Below are 26,269 nucleotides of genomic sequence, written 5' to 3'. Positions count from 1 at the left end.
CACCGAACATACAGAAGCACACTGACCGTACGGAATCACACACTGACCGTACGGAACCACGCCGACCGTACGGAACCACGCCAACCGTACGGAACCACATTGACCGTACGGAACCACACTGACCGTACGGAACCACACCGACCGTACGAAACCACACAGTGACCGTACAGAACCACACTGACCATACGGAACCACACTGACCGTACGGAACCACGCCGACTGTATGGAACCACATTGTCCGTACGGAACCACACTGACCGTACGGAACCACACACTGACCGTATGGAACCACACCGACCGTACGGAACCACACTGACCATACAGAACGACGCCGACCGTACGGAACCACACCGACCGTACGGAACCACACACTGACCGTACGGAACCACACCAATCTCACGGAACCACGCCGATCATACAGAACCACACCGACCATACACACCGACCGTACGGAACAACGCCGACCGTACGGAACCACACCGACCGTACAGAACCAAACTGACCATACGGAACCACACACTGACCGTACGGAACCACACCGAACATACAGAAGCACACTGACCATACGGAATCACACACTGACCGTACGGAACCACACCAACCGTACAGAAGCACACTGACCGTACGGAATCACACACTGACCGTACGGAACCACGCCGACCGTACGGAATTACACACCGACCATACGGAACCACGCCGACCGTACGGAATTACACACCGACTGTACGGAACAACGCCGACCGTACGGAATTACACACCGACTGTACGGAACCACGCCGACCGTACGGAACCACACACTGACCGTACGGAACCACACCGACCGTACAGAACCAAACTGACCATACGGAACCACACACTGACTGTACGGAACCACACCGAATGTACAGAAGCACACTGACCGTACGGAATCACACACTGACCGTACGGAACCACGCCAACCGTACGGAATTACACACCGACCGTACGGAACCACGCCGACCGTACGGAACCACGCCGACCGTACGGAACCACGCCGACCGTACGGAATTACACGCCGACCGTACGGAACCACACCGACCGTACGGAATTACACACCGACTGTACGGAACAACGCCGACCGTACGGAACCACGCCGACCGTACAGAACCACACCGACCATACGGAACGACGCCGACCGTACGGAACCACACCGATCGTACGGAACCACACGGTGACAGTATAGAACCACACACTGACCGTACGGAACCACACCGACCGTACAGAACCACACCGACCGTACGGAACCACACACTAACCGTACGGAACCACACCAACCGTACAGCACCACACACTGACCGTACAGAACCACACACTGACCGTACGGAACCACACTGACCGTACGGAATGAGGCCGACTGTACGGAACCACACAGTGACCGTACGGAACCACACACTGACCGTATGGAACCACACTGACCATACACACCGACCATACAGAACGACGCCGACCATACGGAACCACACTAACCGTACGGAATCATGCCGACCGTACGGAACCACATTGTTCGTATGGAACCACACTGACCGTACGGAACCATACACTGACCGTACGGAACCACACACTGACCGTATGGAACCACATCGACCGTATGGAACCATACTGACCGTACGGAACCACACACTGACTGTATGGAACCACGCCGACCGTACGGAATTACACACCGACTGTATGGAATCACACACTGACCGTACGGAACCACACCGACCGTACGGAACCACACTGACCGTACGGAATGAGGCCGACTGTACGGAACCACACAGTGACCGTACGGAAACACACACTGACCGTATGGAACCACACTGACCATGTACACCGACCATACGGAACGACGCCGACCATACGGAACCACACTAACCGTACGGAATCATGCCGACCGTACGGAACCACATTGTTCGTATGGAACCACACTGACCGTACGGAACCATACACTGACCGTACGGAACCACACACTGACCGTATGGAACCACATCGACCGTATGGAACCATACTGACCGTACGGAACCACACACTGACTGTATGGAACCACGCCGACCGTACGGAATTACACACCGACTGTATGGAATCACACTGACCGTACGGAACCACACAGTGACCGTATGGAACCACACACTGACCGTACGGAACCACACTGACCGTACGGAACCACACTGACCGTACGGAATGAGGCCGACTGTACGGAACCACACAGTGACCGTACGGAACCACACACTGACCGTACGGAACCACACTGACCATACGGAATGAGGCCGACTGTACGGAACCACACAGTGACCGTACGGAACCACACACTGACCGTATGGAACCACACTGACCATACACACCGACCATACAGAACGACGCCGACCATACGGAACCACACTAACCGTACGGAATCATGCCGACCGTACGGAACCACATTTTTCGTATGGAATCACACTGACTGTACGGAACCACACACTGACCGTACGGAACCACATCGACCGTACAGAACCATACTGACCGTACGGAACCACACACTGACCGTATGGAACCACACACTGACCGTACGGAACCACACACTGACCGTACGGAACCACACACTGACCGTACGGAACCACACACTGACTGTATGGATCCACGCCGACCGTACGGAATTTCACACCAACTGTATGGAATCACACTGACCGTACGGAACCAGACAGTGACCGTATGGAACCACACACTGACCGTAATGAACCACACTGACCGTAATGAACCACACCGACCATACGGAACCACGCCGACCGTACGGAACCACATTGACCGTACGGAACCACACCGACCGTACGGAACCACACCGACTGTACGGAACCACACAGTGACCGTACAGAACCACACTGACCATACGGAACCACACTGACCGTACGGAACCACGCCGACTTTACGGAACCACATTGTCCGTACGGAACCACACTGACCGTACGGAACCACACACTGACCGTAGGGAACCACACCGACCGTACGGAACCACACACTGACCGTATGGAACCACACCGACCGTACAGAACCACACTGACCGTACGGAACAACGCCGACCGTACGGAACCACACCGACCGTACGGAACCATGCCGACCGTATCGAACCACACACTGACCGTACGAACCACACAGTGACTGTACGAAACCACACCGACCGTACAGAACCACACACTGACCGTACGGAACCACACTGACCGCACGGAACGACGCCGCCCATACGGAACCACGCTGACCGTACGGAACCACACACTGACCGTACGGAACCACACCGACCATACGGATCCACACACTGACCGTACGGAACCATACACTGACCGTACGGAAGCACACCGACCGTACGGAACCACACACTGAACGTACGGAACCACACCGACCATAAGGAACCACACCGACCGTACGGAACCACACAGACCGTTCAGAACCACACACTGACCGTACGGAAACAGGCCAACTGTATGGAACCACACAGTGACCGCACGGAACCACACACTGACCGTACGTAACCACTCACTGACCGTATGGAACCACACACTGACCGTACAGAACGACGCCGACCATACGAAACCACATTGTCCGTACTAAACCACACTGACCGTACGGAACCACACACTGACCGTATGGAACCACACTGACCGTACGGAACCACACACTGACCGTATGGAACCACACTGACCGTACGGAACCACACCGACTGTACGGAACCACACCGACCGTACAGCACCACACAATGACCGTACAGAACCACACTGACCGTACGGAATGAGGCCGACTGTACGGAACCACACAGTGACCGTACGGAACCACACACTGACCGTATGGAACCACACTGACCATACACACCAACCGTACAGAACGACGCCGACCATACGGAACCACACTAACCGTACGGAATCATGCCGACCGTACGGAACCACATTGTTTGTATGGAACCACACTGACCGTACGGAACCATACACTGACCGTACGGAACCACACACTGACCGTATGGAACCACACCGACCGTACAGAACCACACCGACCGTAATGAACCACACACTGACCGTACGGAACCACACCGACCGTACAGCACCAGACACTGACCGTACAGAACCACACTGACCGTACAGAACGAGGCCGACTGTACGGAACCACACACTGACCGTATGGAACCACACTGACCATACACACCGACCGTACAGAACGACGCCGACCATACGGAACCACACTAACCGTACGGAATCATGCCGACCGTACGGAACCACATTGTTCCTATGGAACCACACTGACCGTACGGAACCATACACTGACCGTACGGAACCACACACTGACCGTATGGAACCACACCGACCGTACAGAACCACACCGACCGTAATGAACCACACACTGACCGTACGGAACCACACCGACCGTACAGCACCAGACACTGACCGTACAGAACCACACTGACCGTACAGAACGAGGCCGACTGTACGGAACCACACACTGACCGTATGGAACCACACTGACCATACACACCGACCGTACAGAACGACGCCGACCATACGGAACCACATTAACCGTACGGAATCATGCCGACCGTACGGAACCACATTGTTCGTATGGAACCACACTGACCGTACGGAACCATACACTGACCGTACGGAACCACACACTGACCGTATGGAACCACATCGACCGTACAGAACCATACTGACCGTACGGAACCACACACTGACTGTATGGAACCACGCCGACAGTACGGAATTACACACTGACTGTATGGAATCACACTGACCGTACGGAACCACACAGTGACCGTACGGAACCACACACTGACCGTACGGAACCACGCCGACCGTACGGAACCACATTGTCCGTACGGAACCACACCGACCGTACGGAACCACACACTGACCGTACGGAACCACACCAACCGTACAGAACCACACAGTGACCGTACGGAACCACACACTGACCGTACAGAACCACACACTGACCGTACGGAACCACACCGATCTTACGGAACCACGCCGATCATACAGAACCACACCGACCATACACACCGACCGTACGGAACGACGCCGACCGTACGGAACCACACCGACCGTACAGAACCAAACTGACCATACGGAACCACACACTGACCGTACGGAACCACGCCGACCGTATGGAACCACGCCAACCGTACGGAACCACATTGACCGTACGGAACCACACTGACCGTACGGAACCACACCGACCGTACGAAACCACACAGTGACCGTACAGAACCACACTGACCATACGGAACCACACTGACCGTACGGAACCACGCCGACTGTATGGAACCACATTGTCCGTACGGAACCACACTGACCGTACGGAACCACACACTGACCGTATGGAACCACACCGACCGTACGGAACCACACTGACCGTACGGAACCACACTGACCATACAGAACGACGCCGACCGTACGGAACCACACCGACCGTACGGAACCACACACTGACCGTACGGAACCACACCAATCTCACGGAACCACGCCGATCATACAGAACCACACCGACCATACACACCGACCGTACGGAACGACGCCGACCGTACGGAACCACACCGACCGTACAGAACCAAACTGACCATACGGAACCACACACTGACCGTACGGAACCACACCGAACATACAGAAGCACACTGACCGTACGGAATCACACACTGACCCTACGGAACCACGCCGACCGTACGAAACAACGCCGACCGTACGGAACCACACTGACCGTACGGAACCACACACTGACCGTACGGAACCACACCGACCATACAGAACCACACCGACCATACGGAACGACGCCGACCGTACGGAACCACACCGATCGTACGGAACCACACTGACAGTATGGAACCACACACTGACCGTACGGAACCACACCGACCGTACAGAACCACACCGACCATACGGAACCACACACTAACCGTACGGAACCACACCAACCGTACAGCACCACACACTGACCGTACAGAACAACACACTGACCGTACGGAACCACACTGACCGTACGGAATGAGGCCGACTGTACGGAACCACACAGTGACCGTACGGAACCACACACTGACCGTATGGAACCACACTGACCATACACACCGACCATACAGAACGACGCCGACCATACGGAACCACACTAACCGTACGGAATCATGCTGACCGTACGGAACCACATTGTTCGTATGGAACCACACTGACCGTACGGAACCATACACTGACCGTACGGAACCACACACTGACCGTATGGAACCACATCGACCGTACAGAACCATACTGACCGTACGGAACCACACACTGACTGTATGGAACCATGCCGACAGTACGGAATTACACACTGACTGTATGGAATCACACTGACCGTACGGAACCACACAGTGACCGTATGGAACCACACACTGACCGTACGGAACCACGCCGACCGTACGGAACCACATTGTCCGTACGGAACCACACAGTGACCGTACGGAACCACACACTGACCGTACGGAACCACACCAACCGTACAGAACCACACAGTGACCGTACGGAACCACACACTGACCGTACAGAACCACACACTGACCGTACGGAACCACACCGATCTTACGGAACCACGCCGATCATACAGAACCACACCGACCATACACACCGATCGTACGGAACGACGCCGACCGTACGGAACCACACCGACCGTACAGAACCAAACTGACCATACGGAACCACACACTGACCGTACGGAACCACACCGAACATACAGAAGCACACTGACCGTACGGAATCACACACTGACCGTACGGAACCACGCTGACCGCACGGAACCACGCCAACCGTACGGAACCACATTGACCGTACGGAACCACACTGACCGTACGGAACCACACCGACCGTACGAAACCACACAGTGACCGTACAGAACCACACTGACCATACGGAACCACACTGACCGTACGGAACCACGCCGACTGTATGGAACCACATTGTCCGTACGGAACCACACTGACCGTACGGAACCACACACTGACCGTATGGAACCACACCGACCGTACAGAACCACACTGACCGTACGGAACCACACTGACCATACAGAACGACGCCGACCGTACGGAACCACACCGACCGTACGGAACCACACACTGACCGTACGGAACCACACCAATCTCACGGAACCACGCCGATCATACAGAACCACACCGACCATACACACCGACCGTACGGAACGACGCCGACCGTACGGAACCACACCGACCGTACAGAACCAAACTGACCATACGGAACCACACACTGACCGTACAGAACCACACCGAACATACAGAAGCACACTGACCGTACGGAATCACACACTGGCCGTATGGAACCACGCCGACCGTACGGAATTACACACCGACCGTACGGAACCACACCGACCGTACGGAATTACACACCGACTGTACGGAACAACGCCGACCGTACGGAACCACACCGATCGTACGGAACCACACAGTGACAGTATGGAACCACACACTGACCGTACGGAACCACACCGACCGTACAGAACCACACCGACCGTACGGAACCACACACTAACCGTACGGAACCACACCAACCGTACAGCACCACACACTGACCGTACAGAACCACACACTGACCGTACGGAACCACACTGACCGTACGGAATGAGGCCGACTGTACGGAACCACACAGTGACCGTACGGAACCACACACTGACCGTATGGAACCACACTGACCATACACACCGACCATACAGAACGACGCCGACCATACGGAACCACACTAACCGTACGGAATCATGCCGACCGTACGGAACCACATTGTTCGTATGGAACCACACTGACCGTACGGAACCATACACTGACCGTACGGAACCACACACTGACCGTATGGAACCATACTGACCGTACGGAACCACACACTGACTGTATGGAACCACGCCGACCGTACGGAATTACACACCGACTGTATGGAATCACACTGACCGTACGGAACCACACAGTGACCGTATGGAACCACACACTGACCGTACGGAACCACACCGACCGTACGGAACCACACTAACCGTACGGAATCATGCCGACCGTATGGAACCACATTGTTCGTATGGAACCACACTGACTGTACGGAACCATACACTGACCGTACGGTACCACACACTGACCGTATGGAACCATATCGACCGTACAGAACCATACTGACCGTACGGAACCACACCGACCGTACGGAACCACGCCAACCGTACGGAACCACATTGACCGTACGGAACCACACTGACCGTACGGAACCACACCGACCGTATGGAACCACACAGTGACCGTACAGAACCACACTGACCATACGGAACCACACTGACCGTACGGAACCACGCCGACTGTATGGAACCACATTGTCCGTACGGAACCACACTGACCGTACGGAACCACACACTGACCGTACGGAACCACACACTGACCATACAGAACGACGCCGACCGTACGGAACCACGCCGATCGTACGGAACCACACACTGACCGTACGGAACCACACACTGACCGTACGGAACCATGCGGACTGTATCGAACCACACACTGACCGTACGGAACCACACAGTGACTGTATGAAACCACACCGACCGTACAGAACCACAGTGACCGCACGGAACGACGCCGCCCATACGGAACCACGCTGACCGTACGGAACCACACACTGACCGTATGGAACCACACTGACCGTACGGAACCACACTGACCGTACGGAACCACACACTGACCGTACGGAACCACACACTGACCATACAGAACGACGCCGACCGTACGGAACCACGCCGATCGTACGGAACCACACACTGACCGTACGGAACCACACACTGACCGTACGGAACCATGCGGACTGTATCGAACCACACACTGACCGTACGGAACCACACAGTGACTGTATGAAACCACACCGACCGTACAGAACCACAGTGACCGCACGGAACGACGCCGCCCATACGGAACCACGCTGACCGTACGGAACCACACACTGACCGTATGGAACCACACTGACCGTATGGAACCGCACACTGACCGTATGGAACCACACTGACCGTACGGAACCACACACTGACCGTATGGAACCACACCGACCGTACGGAACCACACCGACCGTACGGAACCACACCGACTGTACAGCACCACACACCGACCGTACGGAACCACACAGACTGTACAGAACCACACACTGACCGTATGAAACCACACTGACCGTACGGAATCAGACCGACTGTATGGAACCACACAGTGACCGTGCGGAACCACACACTGACCGTACGGAACCACACACTGACCGTATGGAATCACACACCGACCGTACAGAACGACGCCGACCATACGAAACCACATTGTCCGTACGGAACCACATTGACCGTACGGAACCACACACTGACCGTATGGAATCACACACTGACCGTACGGAACCACACCGACTGTACGGAACCACGCCGACCGTACGGGACCACACACTGACCGTACGGAACCACACTAACCATACACACCGACCGTACAAAACGACGCCGATTGTACGGAACCACACCGACCGTACGGAACCACACCGACCGTACAGCACCACACACCGACCGTACGGAACCACACAGACCGTACAGGACCACACACTGACCGCACGGAACCACGCCGACCGTACGGAACCACACACTGACCGTAGGGAACCACACTAACCATACACACCGACCGTACAGAACGACGGCGATCGTACGGAACCACACCGACCGTAGGGAACCACACCGACCGTAGGGAACCACACCGACCGTACAGCACCACACACCGACCGTACGGAACCACACACTGACCGTATGGAACCACACCGACCATACAGCACCACACACCGACCGTACGGAACCACACAGACCGTACAGGACCACACACTGACTGTACAGAACCACACCGACCGTACGGAACCATACCGACCGTAGGGAACCACACCGACCGTAGGGAACCACACTGACCGTACGGAACCACACACTGACGTACGGAACCACGTCGACCGTACGGAACCACGCCGACTCTACGGAACCACACACTGACCATACGGACCCACACACTGACCGTACGGAACCACACACTGACCGTACGGAACCACACCGACCGTAAGGAACTACACACTGACCGTACAGCACCACACACTGAACACACGGAACCACACTGACCGTGCGGAACCACGCCGACCGTATCGAACGACACACTGACCGTATGGAACCATAGTGACCGTACGGAACCACGCACTGAACGTACGGAACCACACTGATCGTACGGAACCACACAGAATGTTCAGAACCACACACTGACCGTACGGAATCAGACCAACTGTATGGAACCACACAGTGACCGTACGGAACCACACACTGACCATATGGAACCACACACTGACCGTACGTAACCACTCACTGACCGTATGGAACCACACACCGACCGTACAGAACGACGCCGACCGTACGAAACCACATTGTCCGTACGGAACCACACTGACCGTACGGAACCACACACTGACCGTATGGAACCACACTGACCGTACGGAACCACACACTGACCGTACGGAACCACACCGACTGTACGGAACCACTCCGACCGTACGGAACCACACACTGACCGTACGGAACCACACACTGACCGTACGGAACCACACCGAACATACAGAAGCACACTGACCGTACGGAATCACACACTGACCGTACGGAACCACGCCGACCGTACGGAACCACGCCAACCGTACGGAACCACATTGTCCGTACGGAACCACACTGACCGTACGGAACCACACACTGACCGTATGGAACCACACCGACCGTACAGAACCCCACTGACCGTACGGAACCACACTGACCATACAGAACGACGCCGACCGTACGGAACCACACCGACCGTACGGAACCCGTACGGAACCAGACACTGACCGTACGGAACCATGCCGACCGTATCGAACCACACACTGACCGTACGGAACCACACAGTGACTGTATGAAACCACACCGACCGTACAGAACCACACACTGACCGTACGGAACCACAGTGACCGCACGGAACGACGCCGCCCATACGGAACCACGCTGACCGTACGGAACCACACACTGACCGTACGGAACCACACCGACCGTACGGAACCACACCGACCGTACGGAACCACTCACTGACCATACGGATCCACACACTGACCGTACGGAACCACACACTGACCGTACGGAACCACACCGACCGTACGGAACCACACACTGAACGTACGGAACCACACCGACCGTAGGGAACCACTCACTGACCATACGGATCCACACACTGACCGTACGGATCCACACACTGACCGTACGGAACCACACACTGACCGTACGGAACCACACCGACCGTAGGGAACCACACCGACCATACGGAACCACACAGAACGTTCAGAACCACACACTGACCGTACGGAATCAGGCCAACTGTATGGAACCACACAGTTACCGTACGGAACCACACACTGACCATATGGAACCACACACTGACCGTACGTAACCACTCACTGACCGTATGGAATCACACACCGACCGTACAGAACGACGCCGACCATACGAAACCACATTGTCCGTACGGAACCACACTGACCGTACGGAACCACACACTGACCGTATGGAACCACACTGACCGTACGGAACCACACACTGACCGTATGGAACCACACTGACCGTACGGAACCACACCGACTGTACGGAACCACTCCGACCGTACGGAACCACACACTGACCGTACGGAACCACACACTGACCGTACGGAACCACACCGAACATACAGAAGCACACTGACCGTACGGAATCACACACTGACCGTACGGAACCACGCCGACCGTACGGAACCACATTGTCCGTACGGAACCACACTGACCGTACAGCACCACACACTGACCGTATGGAACCACACCGACCGTACAGAACCACACTGACCGTACGGAACCACACTGACCATACAGAACGACGCCGACCGTACGGAACCACACCGACCGTACGGAACCCGTACGGAACCAGACACTGACCGTACGGAACCATGCCGACCGTATCGAACCACACACTGACCGTACGGAACCACACAGTGACTGTATGAAACCACACCGACCGTACAGAACCACACACTGACCGTACGGAACCACAGTGACCGCACGGAACGACGCCGCCCATACGGAACCACGCTGACCGTACGGAACCACACACTGACCGTACGGAACCACACCGACTATACGGAACCACACCGACCGTACGGAACCACTCACTGACCATACGGATCCACACACTGACCGTACGGAACCACACACTGACCGTACGGAACCACACCGACCGTACGGAACCACACACTGAACGTACGGAACCACACCGACCGTAGGGAACCACACCGACCGTACGGAACCACACACTGACCATATGGAACCACACACTGACCGTACGTAACCACTCACTGACCGTATGGAATCACACACCGACCGTACAGAACGACGCCGACCATACGAAACCACATTGTCCGTACGGAACCACACTGACCGTACGGAACCACACACTGACCGTATGGAACCACACTGACCGTACGGAACAACACACTGACCGTATGGAACCACACTGACCGTACGGAACCACACCGACTGTACGGAACCACACTGACCGTACGGAACCACACCGACTGTACGGAACCACATACTGACCGTACGGAACCACATACTGACCGTACGGAACCACGCCGACCGTAGGGAACCACGCCGACCGTACGGAACCACACACTGACCGTACGGAACCACACTAACCATACGCACCGACCGTACAGAACGACGCGGATCGTACGGAACCACACCGACCGTACGGAACCACACCGACCGTACGGAACCACACACTGACCGTACGGAACCACACCGACCGTAGGGAACCACACCGACTGTACAGCACCACACATCAACCGTACGGAACCACACAGACTGTACAGAACCACACACTGACCGTATGAAACCACACTGACCGTACGGAATCAGACCGACTGTATGGAACCACACAGTGACCGTGCGGAACCACACACTGACCGTACGGGACCACACACTGACCGTATGGAATCACACACCGACCGTACAGAACGACGCCGACCATACGAAACCACATTGTCCGTACGGAACCACATTGACCGTACGGAACCACACACTGACCGTATGGAACCACACACTGACCGTACAGAACCACACCGACTGTACGGAACCACGCCGACGGTACGGGACCACACACTGACCGTACGGAACCACACTAACCATACACACCGACCGTACAGAACGACGCCGATTGTACGGAACCACACCGACCGTACGGAACCACACCGACCGTACAGCACCACACACCGACCGTACGGAACCACACAGACCGTACAGGACCACACACTGACCGCACGGAACCACGCCGACCGTACGGAACCACACACTGACCGTACGGAACCACACTAACCATACACACCGACCGTACAGAACGACGGCGATCGTACGGAACCACACCGACCGTACGGAACCACACCAACCGTAGGGAACCACACCGACCGTACAGCACCACACACCGACCGTACGGAACCACACAGACCGTACAGGACCACACACTGACTGTACAGAACCACACCGACCGTACGGAACCATACCGACCGTAGGGAACCACACCGACCGTAGGGAACCACACTGACCGTACGGAACCACACACTGACCGTACGGAACCACGTCGACCGTACGGAACAACGCCGACTCTACGGAACCACACACTGACCATACAGACCCACACACTGACCGTACGGAACCACACACTGACCGTACGGAACCACACCGACCGTAAGGAACTACACACTGACCGTACAGCACCACACACTGAACACACGGAACCACACTGACCGTGCGGAACCACGCCGACCGTATCGAACGACACACTGACCATATGGAACCATAGTGACCGTACGGAACCACGCTGACCGTACGGAACCACAGTGACCGTACGGAATCAGGCCAACCGTACGGAACCACACACTGACCATACGGAACCACACCAACTATACGTAACCACACTGACCATACGGAACCACACACTGACCATACGGAACCACGTCGACCGTACGGAACCACACTGACCGTACGGAACCACACCGACCATACAGCACCACACACGGACCATACGGAACCACACAGACCGTACAGAACCACACACTGACCGTACGGAACCACACTGACCGTACGGAATCAGGCTGACTGTGTGGAACCACACACTGACTGTACGGAACCACACACTGACCGTATGGAGCCACACACCGACAGTACAGAACGATGCCGATCATACGAAACCACATTGTCTGTACGGAACCACACTGACCGTACAGAACCACACCGACCGTACGGAACCACACTGACCATACGGAACCACACTGACCGTACGGAACCACACACTGACCGTACGGAACCACACCGACCGTAGAGCACCACACACCGACCGTACGGAACCACACAGACTGTACGGAACCACGCCGATCGTACGGAACCACGCCGACCGTACGGAACCACGCCGATCGTACGGAACCACACCGACCGTACGGAACCACACCGACCGTATCAAACCACACACTGACCGTACGGAACCACACCGACCGTACGGAACTACGCCGACCGTACGGAAGCACACGTTGACCGTACATAACCACACTGACCTTATGGAACCACATCGACCATACGGAACCACACACCGACTGTACAGCACCACACACTGACCACACAGAACCACACCGACCGTACGGAACTATGCCGACCGTATCGAACCACACACTGACCGTTCAGAACCACATCGACCGTACGGAACCACACTGATCGTACGGAACCACACACAGACTGTATGGAACCACACCGACCATACAGAAGCACACTGACCGTACGGAAGCACGCTGACCGTACGGAATCAGGCCGACCGGACGGTACCACACACTGACCATATGGAACCACACCAACTGTACGGAACCACACCGACCGTAGGGAACCACACCGTCCGTACAGAACCACACACTGACCGTACGGAACCACACTGACCGTACAGAACCACACACTGACCGTACGGAACCACACCGACCGTACAGAACCACACTGACCGTACGGAACCACACTGACCATACAGAACGACGCCGACCGTACGGAACCACACCGACCGTACGGAACCACACACTGACCGTACGGAACCATGCCGACCGTATCGAACCACACACTGACCGTACGGAACCACACAGTGACTGTACGAAACCACACCGACCGTATCGAACCACACACTGACCGTACGGAACCACACTGACCGCACGGAACGACGCCGCCCATACGGAACCACGCTGACCGTACGGAACCACACACTGACCGTACGGAACCACACCGACCATACGGAACCACACCGACCATACGGAACTACTCACTGACCATACGGATCCACACACTGACCGCACGGAACCACACACTGACCGTACGGAACCACACCGACCGTACGGAACCACACACTGAACGTACGGAACCACACCGACCGTAGGGAACCACACCGACCATACGGAACCACATCGACCGTACGGAACCACTCACTGACCATACGGATCCACACACTGACCGTACGGAACCACACACTGACCGTACGGAACCACTCACTGACCATACGGATCCACACACTGACCGTACGGAACCACACACTGACCGTACGGAACCACACCGACCGTACGGAACCACACACTGAACGTACGGAACCACACCGACCGTACGGAACCACACAGTGACCATACGGAACCACACACTGACCATATGGAACCACACACTGACCGTACGTAACCACTCACTGACCGTATGGAACCACACACCGACCGTACAGAACGACGCCGACCATACGAAACCACATTGTCCGTACGGAACCACACTGACCGTACGGAACCACACACTGACCGTATGGAACCATACTGACCGTACGGAACCACACACTGACCGTATGGAACCACACTGACCGTACGGAACCACACCGACTGTACGGAACCACGCCGACCGTACGGAACCACACACTGACCGTACGGAACCACACCGACTGTACGGAACCACGCCGACCGTACGGAACCACACACCGACCGTACGGAACCACATACTGACCGTACGGAACCACATTGTCCGTACGGAACCACACCGACCGTACGGAACCACACACTGACCGTACGGAACCACACCAACCGTACAGAACCACACTGACCGTACGGAACCACACACTGACCGTACAGAACCACACACTGACCGTACGGAACCACACCGATCTTACGGAACCACGCCGATCATACAGAACCACACCGACAATACACACCGACCGTACGGAACGACGCCGACCGTACGGAACCACACTGACCGTACAGAACCAAACTGACCATACGGAACCACACACTGACCGTACGGAACCACACCAAACATACAGAAGCACACTGACCGTACGGAATCACACACTGACCGTACGGAACCACGCCGACCGTACGGAATTACACACCGACCGTACGGAACCACACCGACCGTACGGAATTACACACCGACTGTACGGAACAAAGCCGACCGTACGGAACCACGCCGACCGTACAGAACCACACACCGACCATACGGAACCACGCCGACCGTACGGAACCACACACCGACCATACGGAACCACACCGACCGTACGGAACCACACCGATCGTACGGAACCACACAGTGACCGTATGGAACCACACACTGACCGTACGGAACCACACCGACCGTACAGAACCACACCGACCATACGGAACGACGCCGACCGTACGGAACCACACCGATCGTACGGAACCACACAGTGACAGTATGGAACCACACACTGACCGTACGGAACCACACCGACCGTACAGAACCACACCGACCGTACGGAACCACACACTAACCGTACGGAACCACACCAACCGTACAGCACCACACACTGACCGTACAGAACCACACACTGACCGTACGGAACCACACTGACCGTACGGAAAGAGGCCGACTGTACGGAACCACACAGTGACCGTACGGAACCACACACTGACCGTATGGAACCACACTGACCATGTACACCGACCATACAGAACGACGCCGACCATACGGAACCACACTAACCGTACGGAATCATGCCGACCGTACGGAACCACATTGTTCGTATGGAACCACACTGACCGTACGGAACCATACACTGACCGTACGGAACCACACACTGACCGTATGGAACCACATCGACCGTATGGAACCATACTGACCGTACGGAACCACACACTGACTGTATGGAACCACGCCGACCGTACGAAATTACACACCGACTGTATGGAATCACACTGACCGTATGGAACCACACAGTGACCGTATGGAACCACACACTGACCGTACGGAACCACACCGACCGTACGGAACCACACACTGACCGTACGGAACCACACTGACCGTACGGAATGAGGCCGACTGTACGGAACCACACAGTGACCGTACGGAACCACACACTGACCGTATGGAACCACACTGACCATACACACCGACCATACAGAACGACGCCGACCATACGGAACCACACTAACCGTACGGAATCATGCCGACCGTACGGAACCACATTGTTCGTATGGAACCACACTGACTGTACGGAACCATACACTGACCGTACGGAACCACACACTGACCGTATGGAACCACATCGACCGTACAGAACCATACTGACCGTACGGAACCACACACTGACTGTATGGATCCACGCCGACCGTACGGAATTACACACCGACTGTATGGAATCACACTGACCGTACGGAACCACACAGTGACCGTATGGAACCACACACTGACCGTACGGAACCACACCGACCGTACGGAACCACGCCGACCGTATGGAACCACATTGACCGTACGGAACCACACCGACCGTACGGAACCACACCGACCGTACGGAACCACACAGTGACCGTACAGAACCACACTGACCATACGGAACCACACTCACCGTACGGAACCATGCCGACTGTATGGAACCACATTGTCCGTACGGAACCACACTGACCGTACGGAACCACACACTGACCGTATGGAACCACACTGACCGTACAGAACGACGCCGACCGTACGGAACCACACTGACCGTACGGAACCACACCGACCGTACGGAACCACACACTGACCGTACGGAACCATGCCGACCGTATCGAACAACACAGTGACTGTATGAAACCACACCGACCGTACAGAGCCACGCACTGACCGTACGGAACCACACTGACCGCACGGAACGACGCCGCCCATACGGAACCACGCTGACCGTACGGACCCACACACTGACCGTACGGAACCACACCGACCATACGGAACCACACCGACCGTACGGAACCACTCACTGACCATACGGATCCACACACTGACCGTACGGAACCACACACTGACCGTACGGAACCACACCGACCGTACGGAACCACACACTGAACGTACGGAACCACACCGACCGTAGGGAACCACACCGACCGTACGGAACCACACAGACCGTTCAGAACCACACACTGACCGTACGGAATCAGGCCGACTGTATGGAACCACACAGTGACCGTACGGAACCACACACTGACCATATGGAACCACATACTGACCGTACGTAACCACTCACTGACCGTATGGAATCACACACCGACCGTACAGAACGACGCCGACCATACGAAACCACATTGTCCGTACGGAACCACACTGACCGTACGGAACCACACACTGACCGTATGGAACCACACTGACCATACGGAACCACACACTGACCGTATGGAACCACACTGACCGTACGGAACCACACCGACTGTACGGAACCACGCCGACCGTACGGAACCACACACTGACCGTACGGAACCACATACTGACCGTACGGAACCACGCCGACCGTAGGGAACCACGCCGACCGTACGGAACCACACACTGACCGTACGGAACCACACTAACCATACGCACCGACCGTACAGAACGACGCGGATCGTACGGAACCACACCGACCGTACGGAACCACACCGACCGTACGGAACCACACACTGACCGTACGGAACCACACCGACCGTAGGGAACCACACCGACTGTACAGCACCACACACCGACCGTACGGAACCACACAGACTGTACAGAACCACACACTGACCGTATGAAACCACACTGACCGTACGGAATCAGACCGACTGTATGGAACCACACAGTGACCGTGTGGAACCACACACTGACCGTACGGAACCACACACTGACCGTACGGAACCATACACTGACCGTATGGAATCACACACCGACCGTACAGAACGACGCCGACCATACGAAACCACATTGTCCGTACGGAACCACATTGACCGTACGGAACCACACACTGACCGTACGGAACCACACACTGACCGTACGGAACCACACCGACTGTACGGAACCACGCCGACCGTACGGGACCACACACTGACCGTACGGAACCACACTAACCATACACACCGACCGTACAGAACGACGCCGATTGTACGGAACCACACCGACCGTACGGAACCACACCGACCGTACAGCACCACACACCGACCGTACGGAACGACGGCGATCGTACGGAACCACACCGACCGTACGGAACCACACCGATTGTACAGCACCACACACCGACCGTACGGAACCACACACTGACCGTATGGAACCACACCGACCGTACAGCACCACACACCGACCGTACGGAACCACACAGACCGTACAGGACCACACACTGACTGTACAGAACCACACCGACCGTACGGAACCATACCGACCGTAGGGAACAACACCGACCGTAGGGAACCACACTGACCGTACGGAACCACACACTGACCGTACGGAACCACGTCGACCATACGGAACCATGCCGACTCTACGGAACCACACACTGACCATACGGACCCACACACTGACCGTACGGAACCACACACTGACCGTACGGAACCACACCGACCGTAAGGAACTACACACTGACCGTACAGCACCACACACTGAACACACGGAACCACACTGACCGTGCGGAACCACGCCGACCGTATCGAACGACACACTGACCGTATGGAACCATAGTGACCGTACGGAACTACGCTGACCGTACGGAACCACAGTGACCGTACGGAATCAGGCCGACCGTACGGAACCACACACTGACCAAACGGAACCACACCAACTGTACGTAACCACACTGACCGTACGGAACCACACACTGACCATACGGAACCACGTCGACCGTACGGAACCACACTGACCGTACGGAACCACACCGACCATACAGCACGACACACGGACCATACGGAACCACACAGACCGTACAGAACCACACACTGACCGTACGGAACCACACTGACCGTACGGAATCAGGCCGACTGTGTGGAACCACACACTGACTGTACGAAACCACACACTGACCGTATGGAACCACACACCGACAGTACAGAACGATGCCGACCATACGAAACCACATTGTCCGTACGGAACCACACCGACCGTACGGAACCACACTGACCGTACGGAACCACACATTGACCGTACGGAACCACACCGACCGTACAGCACCACACACCGACCGTACGGAACCACACAGACCGTACGGAACCACACCGATCGTACGGAACCACGCCGACCGTACGGAACCACGCCGACCGTACGGAACCACGCCGACCGTACGGAACCACACACTGACCGTACGGAACCACACTAACCATACGCACCGACCGTACAGAACGACGCGGATCGTACGGAACCACACCGACCGTACGGAACCACACCGACCGTACGGAACCACACACTGACCGTACGGAACCACACCGACCGTAGGGAACCACACCGACTGTACAGCACCACACACCGACCGTACGGAACCACACAGACTGTACAGAACCACACACTGACCGTATGAAACCACACTGACCGTACGGAATCAGACCGACTGTATGGAACCACACAGTGACCGTGTGGAACCACACACTGACCGTACGGAACCACACACTGACCGTACGGAACCATACACTGACCGTATGGAATCACACACCGACCGTACAGAACGACGCCGACCATACGAAACCACATTGTCCGTACGGAACCACATTGACCGTACGGAACCACACACTGACCGTACGGAACCACACACTGACCGTACGGAACCACACCGACTGTACGGAACCACGCCGACCGTACGGGACCACACACTGACCGTACGGAACCACACTAACCATACACACCGACCGTACAGAACGACGCCGATTGTACGGAACCACACCGACCGTACGGAACCACACCGACCGTACAGCACCACACACCGACCGTACGGAACCACGCCGACCGTACGGAACCACACACTGACCGTACGGAACCACACTAACCATACACACCGACCGTACAGAACGACGGCGATCGTACGGAACCACACCGACCGTACGGAACCACACCGACCGTACGGAACCACACCGACCGTACGGAACCACACCGATTGTACAGCACCACACACCGACCGTACGGAACCACACACTGACCGTATGGAACCACACCGACCGTACAGCACCACACACCGACCGTACGGAACCACACAGACCATACAGGACCACACACTGACTGTACAGAACCACACCGACCGTACGGAACCATACCGACCGTAGGGAACAACACCGACCGTAGGGAACCACACTGACCGTACGGAACCACACACTGACCGTACGGAACCACGTCGACCATACGGAACCACGCCGACTCTACGGAACCACACACTGACCATACGGACCCACACACTGACCGTACGGAACCACACACTGACCGTACGGAACCACACCGACCGTAAGGAACTACACACTGACCGTACAGCACCACACACTGAACACACGGAACCACACTGACCGTGCGGAACCACGCCGACCGTATCGAACGACACACTGACCGTATGGAACCATAGTGACCGTACGGAACTACGCTGACCGTACGGAACCACAGTGACCGTACGGAATCAGGCCGACCGTACGGAACCACACACTGACCAAACGGAACCACACCAACTGTACGTAACCACACTGACCGTACGGAACCACACACTGACCATACGGAACCACGTCGACCGTACGGAACCACACTGACCGTACGGAACCACACCGACCATACAGCACGACACACGGACCATACGGAACCACACAGACCGTACAGAACCACACACTGACCGTACGGAACCACACTGACCGTACGGAATCAGGCCGACTGTGTGGAACCACACACTGACTGTACGAAACCACACACTGACCGTATGGAACCACACACCGACAGTACAGAACGATGCCGACCATACGAAACCACATTGTCCGTACGGAACCACACCGACCGTACGGAACCACACTGACCGTACGGAACCACACATTGACCGTACGGAACCACACCGACCGTACAGCACCACACACCGACCGTACGGAACCACACAGACCGTACGGAACCACACCGATCGTACGGAACCACGCCGACCGTACGGAACCACGCCGACCGTACGGAACCACGCCGACCGTACGGAACCACGCTGACCGTACGGAAGCACACGTTGACCGTACATAACCACACTGACCTTATGGAACCACATCGACCATACGGAACCACACACCGACTGTACAGCACCACACACTGACCACACGGAACCATACCGACCGTACGGAACTATGCCGACCGTATCGAACCACACACTGACCGTTCAGAACCACATCGACCGTACGGAACCACACTGATCGTACGGAACCACACACTGACTGTATGGAACCACACCGACCATACAGAAGCACACTGACCGTACGGAACCACGCTGACCGTACGGAATCAGGCCGACCGGACGGTACCACACACTGACCATATGGAACCACACCAACTGTACGGAACCACGCCGACCGTATGGAACCACATTGACCGTACGGAACCACACTGACCGTACGGAACCACACCGACCGTACGGAACCACACAGTGACCGTACAGAACCACACTGACCATACGGAACCACACTCACCGTACGGAACCACGCCGACTGTATGGAACCACATTTTCCGTACGGAACCACACTGACCGTACGGAACCACACACTGACCGTATGGAACCACACTGACCGTACAGAACGACGCCGACCGTACGGAACCACACTGACCGTACGGAACCACACCGACCGTACGGAACCACACACTGACCGTACGGAACCATGCCGACCGTATCGAACCACACAGTGACTGTATGAAACCACACCGACCGTACAGAGCCACACACTGACCGTACGGAACCACACTGACCGCACGGAACGACACCGCCCATACGGAACCACGCTGACCGTACGGAACCACACACTGACCGTACGGAACCACACCGACCATACGGAACCACACCGACCGTACGGAACCACTCACTGACCATACGGATCCACACACTGACCGTACGGAACCACACACTGACCGTACGGAACCACACCGACCGTACGGAACCACACACTGAACGTACGGAACCACACCGACCGTAGGGAACCACACAGAACGTTCAGAACCACACACTGACCGTACGGAATCAGGCCAACTGTATGGAACCACACAGTGACCGTACGGAACCACACACTGACCATATGGAACCACACACTGACCGTACGTAACCACTCACTGACCGTATGGAATCACACACCGACCGTACAGAACGACGCCGACCATACGAAACCACATTGTCCGTACGGAACCACACTGACCGTACGGAACCACACACTGACCGTATGGAACCACACTGACCATACGGAACCACACACTGACCGTATGGAACCACACTGACCGTACGGAACCACACCGACTGTACGGAACCACGCCGACCGTACGGAACCACACACTGACCGTACGGAACCGCATACTGACCGTACGGAACCACGCCGACTGTAGGGAACCACGCCGACCGTACGGAACCACACACTGACCGTACGGAACCACACTAACCATACGCACCGACCGTACAGAACGATGCGGATCGTACGGAACCACACCGACCGTACGGAACCACACCGACCGTACGGAACCACACCGACCGTAGGGAACCACACCGACTGTACAGCACCACACACCGACCGTACGGAACCACACTGACCGTACGGAACCACACCGACCGTAGGGAACCACACCGACTGTACAGCACCACACACCGACCGTACGGAACCACACACTGACCGTATGAAACCACACTGACCGTACGGAATCAGACCGACTGTATGGAACCACACAGTGACCGTGTGGAACCACACACTGACCGTACGGAACCACACACTGACCGTACGGAACCATACACTGACCGTATGGAATCACACACCGACCGTACAGAACGACGCCGACCATACGAAACCACATTGTCCGTACGGAACCACATTGACCGTACGGAACCACACACTGACCGTACGGAACCACACACTGACCGTACGGAACCACACCGACTGTACGGAACCACGCCGACCGTACGGGACCACACACTGACCGTACGGAACCACACTAACCATACACACCGACCGTACAGAACGACGCCGATTGTACGGAACCACACCGACCGTACGGAACCACACCGACCGTACATCACCACACACCGACCGTACGGAACCACACAGACCGTACAGGACCACACACTGACCGTACGGAACCACGCCGACCGTACGGAACCACACACTGACCGTACGGAACCACACTAACCATACACACCGACCGTACAGAACGACGGCGATCGTACGGAACCACACCGACCGTACGGAACCACACCGACCGTAGGGAACCACACCGATTGTACAGCACCACACACCGACCGTACGGAACCACACACTGACCGTATGGAACCACACCGACCGTACAGCACCACACACCGACCGTACGGAACCACACAGACCGTACAGGACCACACACTGACTGTACAGAACCACACCGACCGTACGGAACCATACCGACCGTAGGGAACAACACCGACCGTAGGGAACCACACTGACCGTACGGAACCACACACTGACCGTACGGAACCACGTCGACCATACGGAACCACGCCGACTCTACGGAACCACACACTGACCATACGGACTCACACACTGACCGTACGGAACCACACACTGACCGTACGGAACCACACCGACCGTAAGGAACTACACACTGACCGTACAGCACCACACACTGAACACACGGAACCACACTGACCGTGCGGAACCACGCCGACCATATCGAACGACACACTGACCGTATGGAACCATAGTGACCGTACGGAACTACGCTGACCGTACGGAACCACAGTGACCGTACGGAATCAGGCCGACCGTACGGAACCACACACTGACCAAACGGAACCACACCAACTGTACGTAACCACACTGACCGTACGGAACCACACACTGACCATACGGAACCACGTCGACCGTACGGAACCACACTGACCGTACGGAACCACACCGACCATACAGCACGACACACGGACCATACGGAACCACACAGACCGTACAGAACCACACACTGACCGTACGGAACCACACTGACCGTACGGAATCAGGCCGACTGTGTGGAACCACACACTGACTGTACGAAACCACACACTGACCGTATGGAACCACACACCGACAGTACAGAACGATGCCGACCATACGAAACCACATTGTCCGTACGGAACCACACCGACCGTACGGAACCACACTGACCGTACGGAACCACACATTGACCGTACGGAACCACACCGACCGTACAGCACCACACACCGACCGTACGGAACCACACAGACCGTACGGAACCACGCCGACCGTACGGAACCACGCCGATCGTACGGAACCACACCGACCGTACGGAACCACGCTGACCGTACGGAAGCACACGTTGACCGTACATAACCACACTGACCTTATGGAACCACATCGACCATACGGAACCACACACCGACTGTACAGCACCACACACTGACCACACGGAACCATACCGACCGTACGGAACTATGCCGACCGTATCGAACCACACACTGACCGTTCAGAACCACATCGACCGTACGGAACCACACTGATCGTACGGAACCACACACTGACTGTATGGAACCACACCGACCATACAGAAGCACACTGACCGTACGGAACCACGCTGACCGTACGGAATCAGGCCGACCGGACGGTACCACACACTGACCATATGGAACCACACCAACTGTACGGAACCACACCGACCGTAGGGAACCACACTGTCCGTACAGCACCACACACCGACCGTACGGAACCACACACTGACCGTACGGAACCACACCGACCGTACGGAACCACGCCGACCATACGGAACCACACTGA

This window comes from Pristiophorus japonicus, chromosome 15 (genome assembly GCF_044704955.1).
Source record: "Pristiophorus japonicus isolate sPriJap1 chromosome 15, sPriJap1.hap1, whole genome shotgun sequence".
NCBI lineage: Eukaryota > Metazoa > Chordata > Chondrichthyes > Pristiophoridae > Pristiophorus > Pristiophorus japonicus.
This window is presented reverse-complemented; position numbering follows the sequence as displayed.